The 21,178-nt window shown below is 34.5% G+C and overlaps 1 protein-coding gene across 2 annotated transcripts in view; it reads right to left on the bottom strand.

Moving 5' to 3' along the window:
• The window catches only part of DPYD (dihydropyrimidine dehydrogenase), a 717,845-nt gene that overhangs the window by 429,927 nt on the left and 266,740 nt on the right, over positions 1–21,178 (bottom strand). The gene's annotated exons all lie outside the window — the stretch shown is intronic.

Genomic DNA, 21,178 nt, shown 5'->3' with positions numbered 1-21,178 from the left:
TTTTTTTTTAAATAGAGACAGAAAAAGAAGAAAGAATACCAAAATGCCAAAGAATGAATACATTAGTCTTACTTTAAAAAAGAAAAAAGAACAGAACAAAATCAAAATATAGTGCTAAATGAACTGGCAGAATACAAAACTGTATGTAGTATGAGTCAAGTTTTGTAAAAAAGAATCTATAAATTATATAATCTGAAAGGTAATTGCTTCTGGTTGTGGGGTGATATGCTTTTTATTATTATTATTATTTCCTTTTTTCCAAATATTCTATAACATGTACGTATTAACTCCATAATTACTGAAATTTTGAAAAGAAAATGAATAGCAGACTACATTTTTTTTCAAAGTATAAATAAAGCAAATCCGATAGCAATCACCTCACCACAGGAAAGTGGAGAATTAATTCATCTCAATTCTATAAGGACTGGAGGATATTTGTAGTTTGATTTTTATTTACTGTCCAAAACTCATTCTACCAATGGGTCGTTCTAGAGAGGTGGGAGTTTATTTTATATTTAAATGAAGGGTTATGGGTAGTTGCCAATGGACACATAGAGTAATAAGCATGTGTCCCAAGGATGACTTATCCTGTGAGATAAGGTAGGTGCCATATCTGATCTGAAACCTGAAGATGCTCGTGGATTGAGTGTGTAACCAGCCATAAACCATTGCCGTCCCTTCAAATTAAATCAAATATTTTCTTCCTGGTCCAGCACCCTGTCAATCCCCTTCCCCAGAAGGTTTGATCTTAGCTTATAGATTGTTTAAAACCATTTATTTTTTAAATTATTTTAATTATCCAAGATTAGGCAAGTCATTTGACTTGTCTTTGCCTTGGCTTCTGTATAGATGAAATGGGGATGAGAATATTTCTTCATTTTCTGACATGGAAAGATTTCCTTAGGTGTATTTGTAACAAAGAAACTATTACATAAATGTATACTCATTTATGTAATTTTTTTTAGAAAGCCTCCGGTAGAGGGTGGTTGGTTACCGTTACATAAAAAGGTACTTGAAGACTCTAATGACAAAACATTTTTTCTTGAAAGCTATTTAAAAAATAACTATAGTTTAAGTTGCACTTGATTAGTCAAAACCAACATATACATATGCTACATAGTAAGATTTAAATAAGGAATTATCTCTCCTCTCCTATTACTATACTATAGAGATAGCATATATATATACTGTAGCTCTTCATTTTCCTGTTAAAAACCACAAACAACAAGAAAAACAACATGAAGTGCTATGCAATTTCAAGGTGATATGATAAACAAAAGCCTTTAAGGCAATCAAAAACAAGACACAGAGAAGGTAAGTGGTGGATAAGAGTTCCACAGTCACTGGCAATAAAGTCTGAAATTATTCCTTTACTAACTCCTACTCTAATCTTTTCTACTACTTGCCGTGGTTAAAGCAGAGAGGGAGCTATACATCTGCGATGATTTTTTGTAGACCCACTGTTAAAATAACTTATCTGAAGAAATGCAAGGCATTTTTACTGAACACACCACCAGATCCACAGAGATGACTTTTCCTCTCTTGCAAGGATTATTTCACAAGGAAAAAAAAGCTTTGGTAAAATTTAAACTTCATTTTTTCACTTGATCAAGACACTGACAAGGACAAGTGAGCTTCCTTTGCTTCACCCCATTCTGCATTTATCACTAAAATGAATTTAATGTTTACTAGGTCAGATTCTCCCTGTAAATGTTCAAGAGGGCACTGATTAGCTGTTCTGGCCTATGAGTGTTGGCTTAAGGAGAGGAAAAATGAGCCAGTAGCTGGACGGAATCATTATGCCTGGGTTATCCTTGCAGGCTACTTAACCACATGCCGGGTCATGGACAGTTTTAAATTTCCAAAGTCAATGGAGCCCTTCTCCCCTCACCTAGTGACAGGTCATCCCACACCCTAGGGCGGTGCATCTGAAGCTGTCCTCACAGACTCTTTGGTAGTCTGGCCCAGGTGGCAGAAGTGCCCTATTTTCTGCTAACCATGATGGCTGAGGGGTGATTGCAAGCAAGGTCACTATCATCAGACAGACTTCAGTGTGAGTCTTCCTCTTCCATTTATCTGGTCTGTGATCTGTGTAAGTTCTGTGATGGTTAGTTTTATGCATACTTGGCTAGGCTATAGTGTCAAAAAATTATCTGATCAAACACTAATCTAGGTATTGCTGTGAGGGCATTTTATAGATGTAGTTAACAACTACAACCAGTTTATTTTAAGTAAAGGAGATTACCTTGACACCGGGGTAGGCCTCATCCAATTAGGCCAAAGGCTTTAGGAATGAAATTGAGGTTTCCCTGAGAAAGAAGAAATTCTCTTTGTCTGCTGGCCTGGCAGATTTCAAATTTGCCAGCTCTCACAACTGCCTAAGCCAATTCTATGATATATGTATCAAGAGATTAAGAAACTATTTTAAGTTTCTCCAGAGAAACAAACCATTAAAAGATCTATCTATCATCTATCATCTAGCTATCTATCATCTATCTATCAATCTATCTATCATCTATCTATCTATCTATCATCTATCTATCTATCTATCTATCTATCTATCTATCTATCTATCATCTATCATCTATCCATCTAATCTATCTATCTATCTATCTATCTATCTATCTATCTATCTATCTATCATCATCATCATCTACCTATCCATCTAATCTATCCATCCATCTAATCTATCTTTCTATCTTTCTATCTTTCTATCTATCTATCTATCTATCTATCTATCTATCTATCTATCTATCTATCATCATCTATCTATCCACTTAATAAACATAAGCTATTCAAATAGGTTTATTTATTCTGTAGTTTATCAATTTTTTCAAATTTCACATCCTATGTCAAGGAAAGAATAAAGCTTAAATCAAAGTAAAGTATTAAATCTTAGCAAATTTAAACAAAGTGCTACAAAAAAGAAAAGTAAAACAATTGTATGTGAAATATGATATATAATGAAACTTGCAAATACCCATGTATCAAAGAAAGATTTCTCTGAGAGTAGGTGGCATATTAATAAATATGGTATGTGTCTGTACCAGGATGATTTCAAAATGACACTAAAATGACTTTTTAATTCACCTTTCAGTGAGAAGAGGGAGGTTTACGAATAAAGAGGAGTTGACAAGATTTGACAAACAAAGCAGCTCGTACATGTACAGTGTTTTTTATTTTTCAAAAAATCTGGATAGCTTTCTGTTCCCCTAGAATAGTTACTGACATTTTTGGTGTTTTAGTATATTTTTATACAAAGGAATATCTCCTTAAGAACTACTGAAAAATTATCATTTTCAAGTTATCCAAAAGGAAAAGAAATAAAGTTTGCTTAAGTTACAGAAAATCTAATTTAACATTTATTGATTACTTTTAGGCACTGTTCTAAATGCCTGGCATATAGATGATTTTTTATATATTAACTAATTTAATTCTCAAAACGATTCTATAAGACAACTCATATTATCACTGGCATTTTAGATATGAGTAAACTGAGGCACATAGAGAGTAAGAAACTGCTGAAGATCACAGAACAAGTGTGTGGCAGTTTCAATTTCTAACCTGGATAGTACAGATATAGACTATACGCTTTAACTTCAAAATTGCTGCCTTTTTTATGTATTAGGTTATAATTAAGCCTTGTTATAATGTGATGCTACACAACAAGTGATATCCAAATTAATCATATGTGTTTAGTTTTGCTGTGGCCAGCAAAAATACTGGCTGCTTCTCTAGGCTGAATCTTTTTTGTGATTATTTTCTCTAGTAAAATTCATTTCTGAAATGTTTTCCTTCTTAAGTGCACTCCCCTTGGTTATCTGCTCATTATTTTTCAATATTTGATAGTCTTTGGAATATGTATCTCTGCTTAGTTTTCAAAGCAACTCCCTCTGGAATAACTATCGAATAAATAACAGCAGTGTATGTGGTAAATTCTTTGTGTTCATATTAAGTTGTGCACACTCCAATTAACAAAATATTAACTATTCTGTTTTACATTATTGTCTAGTAAGTAAGAGTAGAAATAAGCTTTTAAGGCTGAGTCTTCGTAGCTATGGTAGGACATGTTTAAGAATTTCTCAGACTTCATAATGTCTGCCTGTGTTACTTTACTGGGTCACTTATTCCATATTAATTGAGTTGAGCAAGGATTTGAGTGATACTGCTCGTTCTTGAAGGTGTCCACTTGAATCACAGCTAAACCATCATGGGAAAGACAGTGATCAGATAGACCTGTCACTGGAGACAGCCTCACAAATCCCAACGAAGTGGAGAGGACAGCGCACAACACTGAGACTGCCTCGAGTCTCTGGCACAAGACTGACTTACGGAAGGGGGCAATGCTCTAGTGTACTGAACTCTCTCCGCAGGTACATCAATTCTTGTTATTTCATACAAGTGCTTTTTTCATAAGAAGATTTTAGTAGAAATCTTTGTAATCTCACTGATGTCACTAGTCTTCAAGTTTACTGGCTGAGCACAGCAAAATGTAGCTGATGGTGAATGTAAGGTTTTCACTTTTCCAAGAGCTTTTGTATCTGGGATCTTACTTTCTTCTCAAAGAGGAAAGTGTGTTGTGTTTCTCAGTCGTCATTTTCTAAGCCTGGTTTGGAGGCTGGTTCTGCACAAGGAAAAACGTTAACGAGTGCAAACTGGAGATAGATTCATTAAACAAACTCCCGTGAAGGGACACCAAGCGATCTGCCTCAGCTATCCACTCACGTCTTTGTAAAGAAATGTCCCGGTGTGACCACTGTTTTTCTTAATTTTTATTTATTAAATCTTTTTATAATATCTTCATTCAAAATGACTTATTTCTACAACTATTCATAAACAGAGTCTATTGAATAAGAAGTCAGATTTCCTGCATTAAAATTCCAGTTCTATCACTTACTAGGTACTATGACCTTGGGCAAGTAAATTATTCTCTCTGAGCAGCAGTCTCATCATAGTATTGTTCAGAGAATAAAATGAAAACAATGTATGTAAAACTCTCTGCCTAGGTGTGAAATAAATATTTCCTTTTGTTTGCCTTCTTTCCTTAAAAGCCCTTGTTTGAATTCAATGAAATGACATACCTAGAGAGACATAAATTAAATGTCCATCTACTTCATGATATACACAATTAATATTATTACACATTTAAGTGTTCAGTGTTGGACAGACTGGTATCACAGTCCACAATATTTAGCAATTCTGTCTTAAATGTCTAACTTCACTCATTTTATACAGTACAATGGCCTCAAACCACACGCCCTTCAAGACCAGGAAAGCAGCAAGATTAAGACCTTCAAATGTTTAAAGTGTCCTTTAAATTGGAGTAGAGAGAGTAACATCATGCCTCAGAGAACACTGACCTAGCTGTTTGGATAACTGGGTTCTAGTCTCTTTTCCCCCGCTACCTAGCTGTCCTGGGGTAAAATTACTTAATACTGTGGATCTCAAATTTCTTGATTTTGGAATGAAGATAGCCCTGTCTAATGTATGGAGTTGCACTGAAAATTAGAAAGAAAGTGCACGTATAAACAATTTAGTAAATCTAAGACAACATCCAAATGTAAGTCGTTTTTACTCTCTTGGACAAAATACAAAAACTATGGAAAATAAAGATTCACATGATGAAAAGATTAATAGTAAATAAAAACAAAAGATCACAATTAATGATAAAAAGCCATTTAAATAGGTGTATATAAAATGTATAAATGTAGGTATAAAATAATAAATATATGTATCCATTAATATATTTGTTTAATACCTATTAAATAGGTAAACTTTTCCTACATCAAGCCTAAACAGTTGGGATTACAATATAGAAGTAAAATACTTCTTTCAAGGGCCTAAACATTCCACAGTTCCACAATGGATTACAAAGTTTTCATTTGTCACTTAAAGATCACTATATGACTCAAAGGATTTATATTTTCTTTCCAAAAGACGACAGTGCCCTATGGGTTATCATTCTAGGATCTATATATTGATTAGAAAGGAACAGATCAATGATGGCCTATTATGATTCTTTTCTCAATAAAACTCCTCATCTTTTCCCAGACGTCCCACTGTAAATTTGTTTAGTTCTGAGTGTTCAGACTGAATTCAGAAAGAATAGTGACTTGATGTAACACACATGAAATCAGATCACCATGCATCACAATAGTATTCATTTCATTGATTTTTCAAATCCCCATTAAACATCTGTTTCATATAACTGCTGTCTAGTCTCTCTCTCAATGTGACCACATGCATTAATGATGTGTATCACACAATTGGTTAAAAGATAACAATATGAAGACTTTCTAAAAAAAAATGATATGAATAAAGTCACCATCTCAAATGTATTACACAATTCATGATATACTCAAAATGTATTTTTCTGTACAGAAAATGTATTTTTCTGTACAGAAACACATAATAGTAATGTCCAAAACCAAGAGAAGTACTGAACACTAGTACAATTTTGAAAATCTGATAGATGCTGAACTAAGGTCCTCTTTTTGTATTTAATTTATAAAACTGAAATTTAAAAAGCATTGGCGAAGAGAATAACCAAAGACAATAATTCCTACAAAGTTAAATTAAAAATGTATTTCAGTTCACTTTTATGACTTCATGTATAAAATATGCACAAGCTCTATCATACCAATAATTAGGTGAGTTCATATAACTTCATGTTAGAACTTTATACTAGGCCCCAATTTAGAACACTGTACAGGTGAGAAACAATGTAAACATATTAAGAAAACAGTCTATTAACAAGTACAATATATATGAAATAAATTGTATCTAAGTACTTAAAATACTTCTAGAGGATTTCTTATCTGTAATGAAATATTCAGCAATTTCATATAACAAAATGAAAGTATGATTCATTATGTATTTTTACTTCTTTTGTACATTTGGAAAAATACACGGATTTTATTTTAGTAAAACAATGCCCAAGAAATCCAAGGTGGACAAAATAACTTTGAGTGCATTTTACTTTCCTGACAAATAATTTCTATACTCAAGATCAATTTTATCTATTGTTCTTTCTACATAAAGGGACATATGAAACAACCAAAACAAAACAAAACAAAAAGGTAAAGTTTTTTATACTTTTAGTACTATTCCAATTTTCTAATAATTAGCAGGTTATTTTAATAATTAAAATTTAATTTTAAGATCAACATAAGATCTTGTTAAAATCTCTCTTCTAGAAAAGATATAATAATGTAATTTCCTATTACTGTCACAAAATCTACCTATCCCTTTGATTTTTGGTATTATTTATTAAAATAAAGTGTGCTTTACCTCTTGGGCCTTTTCCTTTTTTCTTTATTTCCCTCTCTTCTGTTTTTCATTTTCATTTGGTTTTGGCTATAAAACAATTTCTTTAAATTTTAATCTCCACATTGTGGAGCAAAGAAACAAACAACATGCCTCAGGCAAAGGTTTTTTCCTTAATGACTGGAATTCTTGGATGGTGTTAGGAAATTACTATTTAGCACTATGTAAGTATACTATATTCCAAAGTAAAGAAATCATTAATAATAAAATACTAAAAAGGAACAGTTATATTACAAAATAAATCTACCAGGCTTACAAAGAAAACAAATTTGCAACAGCCACCTGCTGTGGAGATGAGGCAGTAATCTCAACAGCAGGAAATAAAAGGGAAGAGAAGAGAAAAATACAAAAGCACAGACATTAAAAAAGTAATTAAAACACTTATCTCCATTGACATACATAAGGAAAAAAACCCTCAACCAACCACCTAAAAACATACTCTATTGAACTGCACAGCAAGAAACAGCATTAAAACTGCCACCATAAACACACATTCTGTAGAAGGGAGAAGACCCCTTTAAAAATGTAATCTCAAAAGTATTACTAATGTGTTAATCACCAGCAAATGTACCACACATTCATTGTATTGTATTAGTTACTTTCTCAAAGGTATTTTTTTAAATTGTACTTTTACATTTTTTATTCAAATAAATTCTTAAATACAGGCACTGGTAATCTCTTTATTTTAATTGTTCTAGTGAATTTTACAACAATACTGTGAGGCTAAAGTATTCTGCATATCAAAATTTTATGTAATCATTTTTAACATAACACACACTTAGATAATGCAGTTAAACTGTTTCCTTTAAAGCCAAGCTAATCTTAGCTCCAGTACTGGAATAAAATAAGGTGAAATGAAATGCAAGAGTTAGGGTCATGGATTAAAACTGAAATGAAAGCTAAGAATCATTTTGAATTACCCATGTAAGCTTTGGCCTTCAGAGCTCTGCAAAGTGAAACAATGCAAGCCTGAGGAAGCAAGTAGCAGGCTTTAAAATAAAAACCATGCACCAAACGTGCTTGGTGACTCTTAGCTGCTGCAATGTTTTCTGCATCCATGTGATCCTTACCAGGCATGTCTGTGAAATGACGCTGAACTGCTGGGTTCAGAATCAGAAAACCTTTAATGGACTCTGAATCTGTTACTTATTAGCTATAAATTCATGCCCAAGTCATTAAACATTAAACCTGTTACCTCATCTTTAAAAATAGAAGAGTTACAAAAAGGTATCTCTTTATAGAACTGTTATTAGGATAAGTAACCATAATATAGTTCTGTACTGTTGTAACTATTTTACAGGTAGAGAAACAAATTCACAATCATAGATATTGGTTATGCTATCATATAATTCTTTTATCTTGTGATATATTCACAGCTCAGAGTAATTTTGTTTTAATTATGCATTTTCTTGAACACAATGCAATATGCATGTGACATATTACTAAATTGTATAATAATTGTATATGATAATTTTACTAATCAATGTCACACCAATAAATTTAATTTAAAAATTTAAATAAATAAATAAATATGCATTTTCTTATACTCGAACAATACATTTCTATGCACACTTATCTTACTATAAATTGCTACTATAATTTTATAAATTTTACAAGGAAATACTTAATAATTTTTTTCAAGAAATATGTATTACATAAGAAAAATATTAAACTATTTCCATGCTTAAAAATACTTGGAATGTATTTAGTATTACTGATTTGTTGTAGGACTTTTGAGATTAGGATACTTTTCTAGGAATTCAAGAAGTTCCATAAAGTAACCACTTTCCAAAACACATTCTTCATGGATAGACATGGTCAGCAATTTCAGAAACATGTGGTTGACCTTCTTGAACCTGTTTGTTCAACCACAAAATAGGTAGATTATCTAGAATCTTGCCTAGGTTTTTCAAGGAATCTAAGACAAAAAATATATGCATTTGTATATGTATGCATTTTTGTGTATGTGTGCAGAGGGTCCACATTTTACATTTTCTAAGGAGCCTGCTATTCCTACATCGTTAAAGAATCACATACACCTAGATTAAATCAATTATTCTGTAGCATTTATCTAAATCCCATTCCAAGTTCAGAGAGTGTGGTCATAAATGCCAAAATGCAATATAATTATCCACACCTGACAATCACAACACATCATGAATGAACACCAGTTTATATAAGAATTTGTAAGTGTATTAGTTCTGGTGTAAGAGAAAGTAATGGTTTTGACAACAGACATAACTTATGTTCATATCACTATTCCACTATGTATTAGCTGTGTAACCTTGAATAATCAGTTATTTAAATTTTAAGTCTCAATTTTCTTATCTATAAAACCTGCCTTGCAGGGAGATTGAGATAATATATCTCAATAATATGATAATTGCTTAGCACAGTGACTGGCGTATGGCAAATGCTAACAAATGAATTGGCTTTTATGTATTTTAAACTTTTAAAATCCTATAATTTTCATACTTGTACCTTCCTTTATAATGACACAATTTTAGAGTGAAGCACCATAAGAACAACCATAGCAATAACAAAACTACAAATAATTTTTAAAAAATTAGTGCCGCTTGAAATTTCCTTAAATTAATCATAGAAAACTTGGCAGGTTCAACATATATTCATTACAACTCTAGCTCTGAAATTTTGTTATATAAAAAAGCCAAATAAAAACACAGTCTATTATGGTAAACTTTAGATTTGGATACCACCTGTAATTTTTAAATTATGATTAAGATCAGTTGGAAACAGAAATCATAGATGTTTAATTTATTTAAGCACTTATTCATTAATATTTATTGAGTGCCTACTAAGTGCTAGCTAACATGTTAGGAGCTGGGATACATAGATAAATAGCTTTCAATCTCGTGCGAGAAGGACATGTAATCAGAAACAGAATAAGGCAAGATAAGTGATGTGAAGGAGGGATGCACAAGTAAGTGCACAGGAGCACTTACAAAAAGCACACTTCACCTGAACTGGAGACTGGGTTGCTCAAGCTGAGTCTTGACAATTGAATGTTTCCAGTGGCAGAGAAAAAGGAAGAATGAGCAACATATAAAAAGGTGTGAAGAAGTAAGAGTTCATTCTGACTGGAACTAGGGTGTGGTCAGGGGACAGAAAATAGTAAAATTTGAAATTTGACAGATAGGTCGGTCTCAGACCATAATGGGCATGCAAGTCACACCAAAGTGTGGATTTTACGTTGAGGAGACGCTGCAAGGAAATAAATAATCAGTTTTGTATATTAACAAGGACAAATTGGTAGCAGTGGATAGAACTGATTAGCAGGCAGCGAGAATGAAGGAAGTAAATCATGTAAGGGGACGCTGCATAAATTCAGATAAGACAGGAACACTTACCGTGTACTGCTCAACCTGGATTCCTAAGGTGGCATTGCAGGGAATGTCTACAGCCTCAGCATAAACACAGTTTGCCCTTCTGGGGAAACGCTTTCACTCAAAGATAAGTAATTTAAATTATGACATTTACATGAAGACATGTATGAAGATATCGAGGAATGAAATGCAAATTTTGAATAAAATTTTAATACTTCTAAGAAATTTTGTATATGGCATTTGAAACCATGCCTCTCGATTCCCTGGAGGTATGTCTTCACTCTCCTCCCCTATTATAGTAACTTTAATGAAGAAACAAGGGACTTATTAAGATACTAGGAGTGGGGATACAGGAGAATTAAAACATACTCTTAGATATTTAGGATTTAATTTCATGGGATTTGGTACTTAGTAGTGGGGAGCAGAAGAAAAGGCAGGGCCAGAGCTGAGTCTCCACCCTCAGTTTTGGTGGGCACCTCAATGGTGGTGTGCTTGGCTGTGGTCCAGGATAGTGGAGGAGGAGATCTTAAGGGAAAGTGTTGTGGGACACCTAAGAGAGTTGTCTTATAGGTAATAAACAGGTAAAAATTCAAATCTGAAGCTAATGAGAGAAATCTGGTTGGGACAAACATTTGAAAATTATCAGCAAAGAGATGGCACTGGAAGCCTTGGATGCTAAGGGCATAGTCCCAGAGAAAGCATGTATGGCAAACAGAAAGGAAGGCCAAGGGTGGGGCAGTGGATGACATTTCAACATTTAAAGGGGGAAAGAGGAAGAAGAACCCCAATGAGCATCAGGGAGGGATTTGTCAGGTTGGAGAGGAAGGAGAAAGTGCTTTGCTGGAAGCCAAGAGAAGAGAGGTCTGACTTCAGACTTTCTTGTCTCCAGAAGGAAAGGAGAAACAAAAATTTGAAAATATATATCCAGTGTATAAAAAGGTTTACTATAAAGCACCAAGAACCAAATGTTAAAAGAGTATTTTTGATTTTAGGACTCATTCTTCTTGAATTTTAAGTACAAGACAAGGCCACAGACCTACAATTAATTATGGAAATAACTAAAGGAGATTGAGAGAGAATACAAAACAGAACAAAAACAACGAAATAGAAATAATGCTTTTTAAGTATAAGAATTAATTTAAATAAGGCAAATCAGAAGAGGAAATAGGGTAAGCCCGTAGTGACACACATACGGCAAGGCATCCTTGTGGTAATGCCAGCTGAAATATGGAAGGAAAGGTTTTGCCAGAGGAGGAATATATCACATGCCTACCCAGGAGTCAGCATTAGGGGACGATATATTCATGCTAGACTGCTTTCTTAAGAAGAAAGAAAGAGTCAACAATGACAACTCTACGTTAATAGAATTCTGAGGGGACACTACAAAGTGGATATAGCTTAGCTTGTATCATGTTTGATTAAAACAGCCTTCAGAAGGGCTTCCCTCATGCTCAGAGAAATTCATCAGAACTGAAGCGTTGACTTAGCGAGGTATCTCTACTCCTCTACCGGGTTTAGAAACCCCATAAAAGGGCACAGTCGTGTGCGGTTCACCTTGCAACGAATTTTCTGACCTCTGAAAGCAAAACGAAATAAAGGCTCCCAGACAAGTGAAAAGCATGGCCAAGGGAGCAACACCTCAGCTTGCTCTCAGCTCCCTCTCAGCTCCCTCACCTGCCAACCGTATGGTGTGTAACAAATTAGCCTCCCTCCCTGTGCCTTAGTGTCCCCTTCTGTAAAATGAAGCTTTCAGCACTCTCTCCCTGAGCTATTTCAAGAACCCGAATCATGGTGCATTATACAGACATGAGAGATTTAATTAATAATAATCGAAAGTAGTTTCATTATAATTAGAGCCCATTACATAGGCAATCTTGTCGTCTTTTTTCCTACTACTAGGTGAAGAAACTACAGTAACAGTGGATGGTACATTAATCAGGGAGATAAAATTGAAATTCTGGGTTGCCCTTTGAGAATTATTTAAAATCCCTATGAGCTATACAAGAGACACAAGCAAAAATTAAATTATATTCAAAAGCACCTGAGCCACTCTACCCACAGTCTATAGAGCACGTATCTCAACAGTATCAATAAAAAGCTCACACTTTTGAAAGCCAACGTAATATAATGAATTGTATACCAAAACCTTTGCTTTAATAAACTGAGCAGTCAATGCTTTGATACTTTTGTTTTCAGTTTCTGAATAGGTGATTTATTCTGATATGAGATTTTAGGTCCATTTCTTATCACTGTAAATATTTTCATATTTTTTAAAAAAAGTAATATTCTGATGCTAAGCTGTTTGTGTTCTGCTTCTGAGAGCATGGTGTATGAGAGTCAACATCAGCAATTTAATCTAGTCCGACCAGTTTTAAATTATAGCCACAACTGACTCCTTTGTAATCCCAACTTGCTGTCTTGCCGTGTAGTCTGTAGATTACAAAGAAGAGAAAGGATGCAGTTCAGACCTTTTCATCACCAGCTGTCTTAAATACAGGCTCGACTTCATGTAAGCTCAGTAATTTTATTATATTATTTATTATTGTATTATTATTATATTTAAGAGTACGTTTGTAGTGTTTTAGTACTTAAAGTATTTCTTGTATATTTGAGCTCTACAACAACTCTGAGTGCCAGATATCTTTATGACCATTTACAGATGTGCAAACTGAAGTTCAAAGAAGTAAAATATGCTTTCTAGAATCTCAGAGCCAATTACTGCCAAACCAGATTTAATTCAACAAAAACTCAAATACAGTGTTTCTTCCACTATGACATAAAATATATATTTAGGATAGAATGTAATCTTTATTATTAGTGAATTATTAGTCTTTGAAAACTTAGCATACAATGATCTGTGGTGCCTTAAGTTTGCTAACTGCGAATACAGTAGTTTTATTCACAACAAGAAAAAAAAAACATACTTTAAAAATTAGTAGGTAATTATTCACATATCATCCACCTACGCTACATTTTCAAATCGTTTTAAGTAAAGTATGCCTACTTAAATTTAAATGACGTCTTGTAAAAGGACCTTCTAGTACTACTCATGTGTTGAAAGCCCAGATCTACAATGACAAACTTATCAATTCATTTTGATGAAAGGGTAATAATTAAAGTGTTATTTTTCTGCTTTCATTGCAAGTCATTTGACCTATGTTAAATCAACTATCAAATTTTCATTCATTGTTTCTACATGAAGGATTTTGCCAGCTCAAAAAAGTATAAATCTTCATTTGTCAAAATGAAACTATACCTTCTCAGCTGCTATCAGGGCTCATAGCTTTATCCTTTTAAACAGCAAAATGTTGTCAAGTCACACAACCTCCCCACAGCCTCCGATAATCCCTGGAATCTGTAATATTTGTAAGTGCACGGTGAAGGGGAACAGAAAGCAAGTGCTGTCCTCGTTAACCATATCGAGCTGTGATACTGCAGCCGACGCCCTTGTGTGGCCAGTGATCAATTTCAATCTCCTGACCAAGAATAAAAGAATGCAGACTTCCGATTCTGGATTCATCTTGAAAGGAGATTATAGATTTGTATGTTTGCAGTGGGAATGAAAGATTTAATTCAATTGGCATTCCAGGAAAGAATACATCTAAACTATCAGTCCTTCTCATTACCCTTACTGCTTCCAGGGTCCTCTAATGACAGAACTAAATACTGAAAAATGTGTATGCAATGGGTTAAAAAGCAAAGCTGTATTTCTGGACATATGATCAAGTACAAAAACAAACTCCATAGTGGTCTGTTTCATTGCTACATAATTTAAGGTGGAATCACTTTTCTATCTCAAATTTCTTTATAAAGATTATAATTTTGTGCCTAACTTCATGTGAAAACCTTTATTTTTAAGCAATTAAAAAAAGAATGCATCATTTACTAAAATCATGGTTAGTTGTTTCCAAAGTATAGATAGATCCAGGTACATTGGTACATTTTGAGGGCTTTAAAATGCAAATCGACTTTGATGTGAAAAAGAGAAGATATCACCGATTTAAGTATTCGTTGTATATCTCTATAACTCTACCCAAGTCTATATATTTATGCTCATACACATATAAGATATTGAATTTACACAGAAATGTAGATATATTCTTATTTTTCTACAAATATAAAAAATAAGATATTTTGTTGTTAAAAGTAGAGTGAACATAAGGTGTTCTAAGGGGTTTGCAAAGATGACTTATGCAAACTGTAATTTGAAAATTTTATAATTACTATAAAATTTCCAATTTCATACCATCACCCTCATCATTACAGCAAACAGTTTCTGAGCATTTACGATGCATCATGTACTGTGCTAAACAAAAAAACAGAGAGTGGTTGAGTACGAGCATGAACCCCAGAGCCAGAGCCTAAGTTCGATTCCTGACTCTGCTACTTTTCAGTTGTATGACCTTGAGCTCATTAATCTAGCACCTTTACCACAGGTCCCTCATCCACAAAAGAAGTATAACATCGTTAATAGCATCCAGCTTAGTAGGGTTTTTATAATGAGTAAATGAGAGAACATAGGCAAACAGAGGCATGTTTGTGGTACTTCATGAGTACCAAACAGGTGTCAGAAGTAGTAAAATGTATTCTGGTTCATGTGTTCATTCATTCATTCATTCGTTCATTCATTCATAACATTCAGGGCAGTGGTAGGAAGCAAAGATGCACATAATACTCTTAAGAATTTAATGTTGGTAAGTTTGAGTTTTGGTCATCAGCCTTCTTATTTGCAATATTAAGATACTGATATTTGTCTTGAAAGACTGCTGCGAGGACCAAAAAATTAATTATGTAAAGTGCCAATCATAATACCAGTTACATACAGAAGATGGTTAATAAATGTTTACTAAATGAAGGAATAAAGAACTGACTGGATGGGTGGGTGGATGGATGGCTGGATGGATGAAAGGATATATGATATGCTTAGGTCAGAGAAGAAATAAAAGTGAATCAAACAGACATCAGCTCAGAGTGCACATTTAAAAGTAAATTGAAATATTACTAGACTTAAAAGAATAAATTATAACAGGTAGCTTAATATTTTACATATATGTAAATATATATGTATAAAAAATGTATGGCAGAGTCATTTTAAAAGTTCTATAGAACAATAGATTTCACAGGGGACTTTCTTGTTTTACGTAACACCTAAACCCCTGTTCATTACTCCACAAAGAAAGCTGCCTGTTGGCTCAGAAGCTAGGAGTTGGCCTGGATTGGAGTTGAAAGGGCAAAAGGCTGCAATGAGGAAGCTTGAGGGGCTGTGGAAGGGTGAAACTTCACCCTGGGCTTGCCGGTTTGTGCATGCTCAGTTTGGCTCTGGGCATGGGTGCGTCTCTGCAGGGAGATGAGCTTGCTGTCCTGGGAGGCATGGAGGCTAACTTGGACTACGCCATGCTTGCAAATGTGACTCTTTTCTACTCCTATGCGGTATTGAAGTGATAGGGGCTGGGCTGGGCTGTGCTAAAAATAAATCATTTTTTGTTGTTGTTGTTAAAATCTGTTTCTTAACTGTGTAACAGGTTCACAATTCAAAAGCCCAAATTTGGCAGTGGCAGTCACCTGATAGTCTAGAGCTAATAAAGCAGGTTATAGTGCTGTTTACCAGACAGGGGTGATTTATTTTATCATTTGACTTTAAAATGTTTAATGTAGCCCATGAAAATTTGATTGGTTTGAAAAGTCTCTGAGGAGAAAACAAGAAAACAGAGTGAGAATCATTTTGACATTTTTATTTTAAGGACAGAGATTCTGCATCAGCCAACAAAAGTGGAATCTTTCTCTAATGCAAATTTTAGTAATGGAAAATTATATTTATTCTGCCTCTTTAAATGAATACCAATCAGATAGTTAAAATGTATATTGATTTAAAAGGATGTTAGTAATGTTGTAACTTGTCCAGTGTGCCAACCCAATCCAATCCTGTTCCACACCCACTCAAAGTGGATCAGCTTTAATGAGCTGTCCTATGAAGGTAATACCACCGGCCACCCATTTTTCCCTCATAGGTAAAGCCATGCTAAATTTAGAGGTATAATAAGAAAGAAACCAGGAGTTTGACAGAGTCTTAAATGGTTAAAAAAAAAAAAAAAGGTGATTATCAGACCTAGTCAAGTGATAAGTAGAAAGAGAAATCTAACTGCAGTTCGTTCAAGCAGAAGACATCCAGAGACAAGTGGAAGAGCAAGAGATTGACAAGAGGAAAGGAAAGATGGAAAAACTGGAAATCAGAGCAAAATAAAGCAGTCCTTTCCCCCACCCCTTAAACACTTGTAAGCATTGAATGAATTTCCGTCCATGTGGCTTCAAGCTACCAGGACGCAGAACCTCCCGCCCCACCCCACACCAGCACCCAAACACCCTTAATCTTCTCCTCAGCTCTTCTGCTAAAGAAGCTGGCCTTCACTATGTTAGGCTGCCTGGGGAGGTTTTCCTTCCCCAGAACTCTGTCGCAGCGGGTCGCACCATATCAGTGACAGGAGCAGCTCTGGTCTTGTTTTTGGCAGCATTTACCCACGTCTGCTCACTGACCAAGATCTGCAGTTTATCGGGGTTGACAGTCGCACGGAAGCTCTGACTCCTCTTCGAGTGGTAATGCCTCACGCCAAGTTTCCCAAAGGGCCGGGAGTGAGATGGCTGAAGTCGACCCCGTGGTGACGCCCGCCACCAGCATTACCACAGCTTTCCACGAGCTTTGGGTGGTGGCTAATGCAAAGTTTCTGGGTTGCATGTTGGTGGCCGAGAAGACAGTGAAAGCGGTCCGCTTGAACACTGGCTGTTTAGGGAAGCTCTTACAGAACTAAAAACATTTATTTTAGACATCTTAAAAATACTATACTATCTGACCAAAAAAAATTGCTATAAATGTACCATTGTAAATGTCAACTTATATATAGAACTTTGGGAGGCCTGATTCCTGTGCTAACTGAGGATAGACTGAATATGTGCGTGAATGTGTGTATAATATACATTATATATACACACACACATATTCTCAACTACAGGTTCACAACATCTACATTTATCTACATAGCATGTGTATGTGTGGTAGGAGTATTTGTTAATAATTAAAATAGTGTAGCTTTATCAAAAAGTAAGACAATGAATTGACTTATCTGGGCTACTTCACCAGTCCAAAGCTGCTCACAAGAATCAGTAGGTATGGCTGCTCTAGGTAGAATGGCCTCTCTCCTTTCCTATTCTTCTTACCTCCTGCTCTCTCCTAACCTTGTAAGATAGAAATAACTAAGAATCCATTGACTGCCGCTATCCAGGTGGTTCAGACACCAGAGGAATGAAGGCTAAAACAACTACTGTGCCAGGCTAAGTCTGAGATACACGATAGGTTCCTTTACCACCAAGTCCTTCATAGCTGATATACCTCCTGATTGGTCTGTGCCCGTGTTCTGCTGGTTAGTCAATATTCGAATGTCACTCCTGGGGTCTAGCCAAATTAAAGTGAACATGAGGATGAGGCCAGGAAATATTTTCTATGCTAACATGGCAACAAGGCAGCATGGGAAGAGTTAGGGGTGGGAGTAAATAAGAAATGAAAAGACAGAGGTATCACCTCTCCTCTTTCAAAATATGTAACAAAATCTATTTTTCACTGATTCCTTAATAACTATATCTAGCAAACAGAAGTAAATATTCTCAGAGCTTTATTGTTAACATGACTTTCAAGCACTAGTGTATGACTAGAAAAAGCATGAATGGCTCTTCCAAAAACTTAGAGTGTATCTTATCTCTACAGATTTCCCTTTAAAACCTGCATTTACAGTAAGTGGTATTAAAAGGAGAAAGAGTAAAATTAGACCGACTTAAGACTGCTGCATTTTTTTTAATTCAGCATATTAATGCAATATGATACGGTCTCTTTGGAGTCTCATTTCACATGATAAAAGAAACAGGAAGCATCTGATCAATAAACAGAAAATCAAGTTACATGATCCCGCTAGGTTGCTCTAACAAGGATTAATCTCAGATATGCTGGTGCATGCCTAATGTTGTGGCTTTTAATCCTCTCACACCAGTGGGTCTAAAATATTTGCTATTAGCACTAATGTAAAAAGAATTAATACTCTACATATGGTTAACTACTCTACTCAAATGAAGGGGTTAATGGTAAAATAAGCCTTTAAGGATGTAAATGATTCCTCCCATGTGGCTGGAAAATAGCTCAAGTGTTTTTCATTTAAAATTATTAACATATAGAAACATTATTATCTCTGCAGTTAATATGCATTTCACTGAAAATCTCATGCATGGTCTGCAAAAGTTAAGGAAGGTAGCAACCTTAATGAAGTTATAAAACATATATCACTTATTAAACAGCAAATTATATCTTTAATTTTGGCTTTAATGTATATTTAATTTTAGTTTTAATGATTATATGAAAAATGTCTTCCAAAACCCTAGGACAAATTATGCCCTGGCAATAGGGTTTGTGTCTTCTACCTTCCACTCTCCACCAACCCCTGTGCTAGACAAGGCTGTAATTTATCTCAGCCTTCTATGAGCATGCACTTCTCTGAAATACTGAGACAAGGGCTATATGAATGTTTTTCCATTAAGAGTCTTGTATCTAATTTTGACATTTTCTTATTGATTAATGAAGAGTGCTGAATAATCTAGTGAATGTTATGAATTGTATTTTCATTGCTATCTTAAAATGTGAAATGTTATAAGAAAGGGGTTGAAGCCAAGATAGGCAGAAGTCTTCCTCCAGGCCTCTCCCCCTCCATTCTTTCTCCCCTTCCCTTGATTGCTTCCTCCTTTCAATAAATACTTATTAAGCATCCTGGATATGATAGGCTTTGTTCTCTCCTGAGCAAAATTATCTAAATTTGTTTAAGTCATATATTAATTTAATGTAAAGTCTATTTCTAAAATCAAAGCATAATTTCAGTTGTCAATAGTTGATAGTTAAATCTAAGAACTCCTAAGGAAAAATGTTTTATGTCTCGATAACATAAGGGGATAAACTCTTTATTCAGTGTGCTCATAGAAATCAATCATAACTCTCTGAAAATGATTGGGGAAAGAATGGGCATTTAACTAAAATCTTTAACAAATTCTTTATCATCATTCATCTTCTGTTAGTGCAATGCTCATCACCTGTTTTACATAAACTACTAGGAATTTCAATCACTAAAAGTGTGACAGCATTTAGATGCTATATGTAGAAATTTCTCATTAAATAACCCATTTCTCATTAAATGACCCAAGGCAAATTTGATCAATGTTTTTCACTGTGCAGTAGGTCAAGGTGAGGGATGAGTCAGCTGGAGGATGAGAGAGCCCAGAATACTGGGTAGTTTGGTGTGGAGGCAAGGAGTGGAGGACAGAGAAGAGAGACCTTGGTGTGTGCTGGGAGACTTTCCAAAACATCTGCTTCCAATGCCTAATCTGCCAATATATGTCTAATGTTCACTTAAACGACTATGTTCATTTATTTAATATATATTGACTAATTGGAAAGAGTGAGGATGTGAAATAAATATGTAATGAATGAATTCTAATTTATAGATATTTATACACAAAGACATGACACAGAAATGTGATAAATAGATAATAGCGGTATCATTACATGTTAATAAGAATAAATATAAGAGTAAAGGCACAAGTCTAAAATAGAGAACACAACTTGATTCCTTAAACATATAGAGGATAATGGCACAAAGCCAGGAACTATAAAGCACTATAAAAGTGGCAGTTACATTATATTCTTTTCTTTGTGTAAACGTATATTATAATTGTCTTTGAAATCTCGAGATCATCTTTTCTCCAACTACCTGGCTCATGAGGAGACGGGGCTGGATCTTACTTGTAATCCTAGCAGTCTCTCTCATGGAGTTTGTATCAAATATAACTGATAAATAGAAATTTTATACAGCACCTACATAGTTCCACTTATAGTATTGGAATACAGTGATTTAAAACTGAATAAATGTTTTTTAAATGAACCCAATCTTTAAAGTTGATTCAAATTTTTCCGAAAAGTTTTATAACAAGGTATATCAAATGGGGTCTTCACAAGAAATAGATTTCACACTTAAAGTAGGGTAACTCCAGGAGACGTTATTTACAAAGGAAAAATTACAAAGGTATGGGTAAGATGTTAAGGAACTTCAAGAAATAGAGGCTTGGGGCTAAAAGAATTAATCTAACATCAATGTTTCTGCTGGATAGTCTATATATGTTCACTCTGTATTTGCAGCATATCAAGAGGCCCCTTAGTAGATATAATATCATATGATGTTTACAGCACAGTGAAGAGATTGTCTCTGTAAGTTTGGTGGAGTAAAATCACACAATTTTTTTTTTTTTTTTTTTTTTTTAGAAAACCAAGGAAAACTGAGATAAAAGGTACTTCAAGGTGATTAACCCTTAGAAGGGGCCTGATTTGTCCAAAATTACAGTCAGTTAGTGACAGAGTTGGGGCCTGGACCCAGTTACTTATTCTCAGGCCACGTCATTTTCATTAACAATGACAGCATCATGACTAC

The sequence above is a fragment of the Pteropus vampyrus genome, unplaced genomic scaffold (genome assembly GCF_000151845.1).
Source record: "Pteropus vampyrus isolate Shadow unplaced genomic scaffold, Pvam_2.0 Scaffold410, whole genome shotgun sequence".
Lineage (NCBI taxonomy): Eukaryota > Metazoa > Chordata > Mammalia > Chiroptera > Pteropodidae > Pteropus > Pteropus vampyrus.
The sequence above is the reverse complement of the archived record's forward strand: the minus strand, read 5'-3'. Positions and strand labels throughout refer to the sequence as shown.